This window comes from Schistocerca nitens, chromosome 1 (genome assembly GCF_023898315.1).
Source record: "Schistocerca nitens isolate TAMUIC-IGC-003100 chromosome 1, iqSchNite1.1, whole genome shotgun sequence".
In the NCBI taxonomy this organism is placed as follows: domain Eukaryota; kingdom Metazoa; phylum Arthropoda; class Insecta; order Orthoptera; family Acrididae; genus Schistocerca; species Schistocerca nitens.
This window is the reverse complement of record NC_064614.1, coordinates 808,307,046-808,314,056: the sequence shown is the minus strand read 5'-3', so window position 1 is coordinate 808,314,056 and position 7,011 is coordinate 808,307,046. Positions and strand designations below refer to the sequence as shown.

The following is a 7,011-nucleotide window of genomic DNA, read 5'->3' as shown; positions in this document are numbered from 1 at the left end:
CCTCTCAATAATAGTCCCCTAATATATTACATACTTACGCTAGCATTTCTTTCAGCCCCTCAGTACACACCTGGAACTCTGTTTTTGGAATAGCTCTTAGCTATGTCAATGAAGCGTTTTTAATCTCCTTATCTATGCTTGTAAAACGACGACACCTTAGGCTTTTTTTATTGTTGGGAACAGGAATAAGCCACATGAGATCATGATGGTGAATATAGAGGCTGGGCCACAATTTTTGTTCAAACAATCACGAGCCAGCAACTAATGAACACGCGCATTATAACGGTGCAAAAGCCATGACTTGTTTCGTCATAAATGCAGGAGTTTTTTTCGGATTGCTTCTAGCTACCGATATTAAACTTACAAGTCATGCGCCTTATTGATAGTTCGACCTTGAGGAAGCAAGAAATCATGGCGAACTATGCGGCTAAAATCGAAGAACACAGTAAGCATAACATACATGTATGACCATAGTTGTCCAGATTTTCTCGGTCATGGAGCCGATCCAGAATGCTTTCAATGGGACGACTGAAGCTTACTTTCGACATCTTATCCGTAAACCCACGTTCCATCATTTGTTGACACTTTCTAGTAGTTCTGCATCGTAACTGACTTCATCTAGCGGCTTCTCACTCGCCGCCGTTTTTGTTCGAAATTCAACTACTTTGGAAAAAAATTTGCTGCCACACATTTCATACCCAAATTTCCGAAATATTTTAATGATAACAGCCAACTGATGTGCCATCATCATCAGCGACTTCTCCGATTGTGATTCGGCTATCGTTCATTATCATTTCTCTCATTTTATCCACGGTTTCATCGGCTGATGTGCTGTGGCGTTCGGGGCGCTCGTCATCTTCAACGTCTTCACCGTCTTCTTCGAAACGCTTATTTCACTCGCAAACCCTTCTTTTACTCATAGCAGACTCATTAAAAGTAATATTTAATCTTTTCAGAAACTCTGCTACACTTTTTCCCTTCTTATAGTAAAATTTAATATAAATTTTCTGGTCCATTTAGAAAAGTAAATAATCGCCATTACTACCAGAACACATGCAACCTCTTTGATAACTGACCACAGATCAAATATCCGATGTGACTAACACTGTACGGATGCTTTTCAGACAGATTTACCATCACTTCTAAAAAATCGCGTGAATCTGCCAAAATAACATTCTAAATGACAAGATTCCCGTTACTTTTGAATACTCCTCGTTCAAGAGTAACAATGTGTTTGGTGTTACATACAGACGCCAACGGCCTTGCCGCAGTGGTAACACCGGTTCCCGTTAGATCACCGAAGGTAAGTGCTGTCGGGCTGGGCTAGCACTTGGATGGGTGACCATCCGGTCTGCCGAGCGCTGTTGGCAAGCGGGGTGCACTCAGCCCTTGCGAGGGAAACTGAGGAGCTACTTGATTGAGCAGTAGCGGTTCTGGTCTCGTAAACTGATATACGGTCGGGAGAGCGGTGTGCTGACATGCCCCTCCATATCCGCACCCGATGACGCCTGTGAGTTGAGGATGACGCGGCGGCCCATCGGTGCCGTTGGGCTTCATGACCTGTTTGGGAGGAGTTTAGTTTAGTTTTTAGTTGCATACAAACTGATTCAGATTCGTATGCAAATAATTGAGAAGCACTCACGTTCTAGCTCGTATTCTCGAGGACAAATAGCAATTCAATGAACTGGTTTACTGAGACAACAGTAGCATCACATGTTAACGTGTTCACCTACGTGATAGTTATCAGCTTCAATACATCCCTCTGACTTTGGATCAATAGCGACATCTGCATCTACTCTCTGTAGGTCGCTTTACGCTGTGTGAAGGAAGGTATTACCTGCACCACTACAACTTCTCCGCTTCCCTCTCCCATTTGCGAGATGTGCGTGAGAGAATGAGTGACGCTAAACCTTTCCATGAGTTCGAATTTCTCTTATTTCAGTGTCAAGTTCATTTCGACGGATGTCTGCGAGAGGTTGCTGTAGGATTTCTAACAGTATACCTTTCAGTGATGCAGAACACCTCTCTTTCATCGTCTGCCAATGGCATTTGTTGATCATCTTCGTAACGCTCTCTCGCTTACAAAACTAATCCTTGATGAAACGCGCCGCTCTTATTTTGCATCTCCTGTATTACTCCTACCGGGAAAGTGTCTCCTTATGTCGAGCAGTACTCAAGAATAGTTCCATGGTTGAATTATGTTATCTCAGTACTCTTTCACTGTGTCTCGGCCTGACATCACCTTTCACTACAAACGATTGTTATTGTTTCATCGTCAATGACGTAATCGAACAGAGAACGGTATTCTCCCTCATTTATGCACAGTACGTTACATTTATTTACATTAAGCGCTTACTGCCTGTCCCGCCACCAAGCGTCAGTCTTCTGCGTGTCAGCATGTCTTGCTTTCGTTACAGTTTATGGCGTTTTTGTGCAATAGCACCATCTACGATCAGCCTCAAGGGCTTCCTACGTTATACACCAGATCATTTATAACCGTGTTGTGTTGTTGTTGTTGTTGTTGTTGTTGTTGTTTCATTCAGCTCTCAATGTTAATATTTCCTGTGCAAGCATCTTCATCTCTGTGTAACGACTACAAACTGCTTCGATTTGAAATTGCTTACTGTGTTTAGGCCTTGGTCTCAATCGACATTTTTTTCATCTACATCTACGCCTACATACATACCACGTGAGCCACCGTATGGAGTATAGAGGGTTATACCGCGCCATTACCTTTCCTATAACACTTGCAAATAGAGCTAGGGGAAAACGACTATCTATATGCCACGTACGAGCCATATTTCCTCTTACCTTGTCTTCGTGGTCCTTACGCGAAACATACGTGGGCGACAATAGAATAGTTCCCCATTCAGCTTCAAATGCCAGTTCTCTAAATTTTCACAACTGTGTTTCACGAAAAGAACGCCGTGCTCCCTCCAGGAATTTCCATCTGATGTCACGATGCATCTCCATATAACTCGTGTGTTGATCGAACCTACCAATCTAGAAGCACGTTTCTCAGCTACTTTGATGTTTGCGAGTCCCCTCCCGCCGTAGGTTCGAGTCCTCCCTCGGACATTTGTGTGTATGTTGTTCTTAGCATAGCTTAGTTTAAGTTAGTTTAAGTAGTGTGTAAGTCTAGGGACCGATGACCTCTGCAGTTTAGTCCATTAAGAACTCACACACACTTTCATGTCTTCCTTTAATCCGACCTGGTGGGCATCCGAAACACTCAAGCAGTATTCAAGAATGAGTCGCACAAGTACTCTATACGCAGTATCCTTCGTAGATGAACTACACTTTCCTAAAAGTCTCCCAATAAACCGAGGTTGACCATTACCCTTCCCTGCTACCGTCCTTAGGTGCCCGTTCCATTTCGTATTGCCTTATATTGCCGTCAGTATCTAATCGATTTGACTGTGTCAAGCAGCACATCACTAATATTGTATCGGAACCTTACAGATTTGTTTTCCTGCATTGTATTTTTCTATATTTAGAGCAAGCTGCCATTTATCACACCAAATAGAAAAATCATGTATTACTCCGCTTGCGATGTGAGCTTCAACGCCAATAAAAATAACAAAAACACCGCCAGAGACACATTAACTATGTAACTGTACCCAAGAAAACCAGATTTTGTATAATAGTCCCCCATTCGGATCTCCGGGCAGGGACTACTCAGGACGATGTCGTTATGAGGATGAACAAAACCGCTGTTCTACACATCGGAACGTGGAATGTCAGGTCCCTTAATCGAGCAGGTCAGTTAGAAAATTTAAGAAGGGAAATGGATAAGTTAAAGATAGATATATTGCGAATTAGTGAAGTTCGGTGGCAGGAGGAAAATGACTTCTCGTCTTGTGAATGTAGAGCAATAAATACAAAATCAAATAGCGGTAATGCAGGAGTAGGTTTAATAATAAATTAAAAAATAGGAACGCGGATAAGCTACTGTGAACAGCATAGCGAACGAATTATTGTAGCCAAAATAGACACGAAGCCCACACTCACCACAGTAATACAAGTTTATATGCCAACTAGCTCCGCAGATGACGAGGGGATTGAGGAAACGTATGATGAGACAAAATAAATTATTCAGATAGTGAAGAGAAACGAAAATATAATAGTCATGGGATACTGGAATTCGACTGTAGGAAAAAGAAGAGAAGGAAAAATAGTGCGTTAGTGTGGACTGGGGGAAAGGAATGAAAGAGGTAGCCGCCTGGTAAAATTTTGTGCAGAGCATAATTTAATCATACCTAACACTTGGTTTAAGAATCATGAAAGATGGTTGTACACATGGAAGAGATCTGGAGACACCGAAAGGTTTGGGATTGATTGTATAATAGTAAGACAGAGATTTAGGAATCAGGTTTTAAATTGTAAGACATTTTCAGGGGCAGATGTGGTTTCTGACAACAATTTATTGGTTATGAACTATAGATTAAAACTGAAGAAACTGCAAAAAGGTAGGAATGTAAGGAGATGGGACCTGGATAAATTAAAAGAACCAGATGTTAAGGAGAGTTTCATAGCGAGCGTTAGGGAACGATTGACAAGCACAAGGGAAAGAATATAGTAGCAAAAGAATGGGTAGCTTTGAGAGATGAAATAGTGAAGCGGCAGGGGATCAAGCAGGTAAAAACACGAGGGCTAGTGGGAATCCTTGGATAACGGAAGAGATATTGAATTTAATTAAGGAAAGGAGAAAGTATAAAAATACAGTAAATGAAGCAGCCGAAAGAGAATACAATTGTCTAAAAAATGAGATCGACGGGAAATGCAAAATGGCTAAGCACGAATGGCTAGAGGACAAATGTAAGGATGTAGAAGCATATATCACTAGGGGTAAGAGGGAAGCTGCATCCAGAAAAGTTAGAGAGAACGTTGCAAAAGAAAAAGAACCACTAGTATGAACATCAAGAGCTCAGATGGAAAACCAGTCCTAAGCAAAGAAGAGAAAGCAGAAAGGTGGAAGGAGTATACAGAGGGTCTGTACAAGGGAGCTGTACTAGAGAGCAATATTATTGAAATGGAAGAGGACGTAGACGAAGTTGAGAGGGTGACGTGATGCTGCGTGAAGAATTTGACAGAGCACTGAAAGACCTAAGTCGAAACAAGGCCCGGGATTATACAACATTCCGTTAGAGCTACTGATAGCCTTGGGAGAGTCAGCCATAACAAAACTTCCATTTGGTGAGCAAGATGTATGAGACGGGAGAAATACCCTCAGACTTCAAGAAGAATATATTAATCCCAATTCCAAAGAAAGTAGGTGCGCACATACGTGAAAATTACCGAACTATCAGTTTAATAAGCCACTGCTGCAAAATAATAACACGAATTCTTTACAAACGAATGGAAAAACTAGTAGAAGCCGACCTCGGGGAAGATCAGTTTTTTTGGCCGGCCAGTGTGACCGAGTGGTTCTAGGCACTTTAGTCTGGAACCGCGCAACCGCTACGGTTACAGGTTCGAATCCTTAGGTTAGTTAGGTTTAAGTAGTTCTAAGTTCTCGGGGACTGATGACCTCAGATGTTAAGTGTTGTGGACTGACAAGAGCAGCCAGTCCACAATGAAGTAGCCGATAGGGCACGCGTCAACTCACGCCGTCTTGCGTTAAATCTGAAACAGGATATGTGGTAAAAGCTATAAGGAAAAGAACGGAGCTTCTCATATACTTATCTTTAATTTCTTCTTGTACATCTCTATGGTGAACACAAGTGAGACTCTCTCCAGATATGGATAACTGCGCCTTGCTAGGTCGTCCGTACTACTGGGCCGAGTTCTAGTCAGTCTCTCGAGACCTGCCATGTGGTGGCGCTCGGTCTGCGATAACACAGTGGCGACACGCGGGTCCGACATGTACTAGAGGACCGCGGCCGATTTAAGCTACCACCTAGCAAGTGTGGTGTCTGACGGTGACACCACATTAAGTCCCATAGTGCTCAGAGCCATTTGAAGATCAGTTTGGATTCCGAAGAAATGTAGGAACACGTGAGGCAACACTGACCCTACGACGTCTCATAGAAGACAGGAAAGGCAAACCTAAGTTTCAAGCATTTACATACTTAGAGAAAGCTAGAATACTCTCTTTCAAATTCTAAAGGTGGCAGGGGTAAAATACAGGGAGCGAAAGGCTATTTACGATTTGTACAGAAACCAGATGGCAGTTAGAAGAGTCGAGCGACACAAATGTGAGGCAGTGATTGAAAAGGGAGTGAGACTAGGTTGTAGCCTATCCTCGACGTTATTTAATCTGTATATTGAGCAAGCCGAAAAAGGAAACAAAACAAAAATCTGGAGCAGAAATTAAAGTCGAGGGAGAAGAAATAAATACTTTGAGTTTTGCCGATGACATAGTAATTCTGTTCGAGACAGGAAGGGACTTGGAAGGGCAGTTTAACTGATCGGACAGTGTCTTGGAAAGAGAATATATAATGAACATCAAAACAAAACCGAAACGAGGATAGTCGAATGTAGTCGAATTAAATCAAGTGATGCTGAGGGAATTAGATTCGGAAATGAAACACTTATAGTCATAGATGAATTTTGCTATTAAGGAAGAAAAATAACTGATGATGGTCAAAGTAGGGAGGATGTAAAATGTAGATTGGCAATGGCAAGGAGAGCATTTCTGAAGAAGAGAAATTTGTTAACATAGATTATAGATTTAAGTGTTAGGAAGTCGTTTCTGAAAGTATTTGTATGGGGTGTAGCCATGTCCGTAAGTGAAACATGGACGACAAACAGTTTAGACAAAAAGAGAATAGAAGCCTCTGAAATGTGGTGCTACAGAAGAATGGTGAAGATTAGATGGGTAGATCATGTAAGTAATGAGGAGATACTGAACAGAATTGGGAAGAAGAGAAATTGGCGGTACAACCCGACTAGAAGAAGGGATCAGTTGGTAGGACACATTCTGTGGCATCAAGGGATCACTATTTAAGTACTGGTGGGCAGCGCGGGAGATAAAAATCGTAGGAGGACACCAAGAGATTAATGCAGTAA

The 7,011-nt window shown here is 42.0% G+C and overlaps 1 pseudogene; it reads left to right on the top strand.

The window, feature by feature from the left end:
* The first annotated feature begins 1,252 nt into the window (after window positions 1-1,252).
* Window positions 1,253-1,370, top strand: LOC126211090 (5S ribosomal RNA; annotated as a pseudogene).
* The last annotated feature ends 5,641 nt before the right edge of the window (window positions 1,371-7,011 follow it).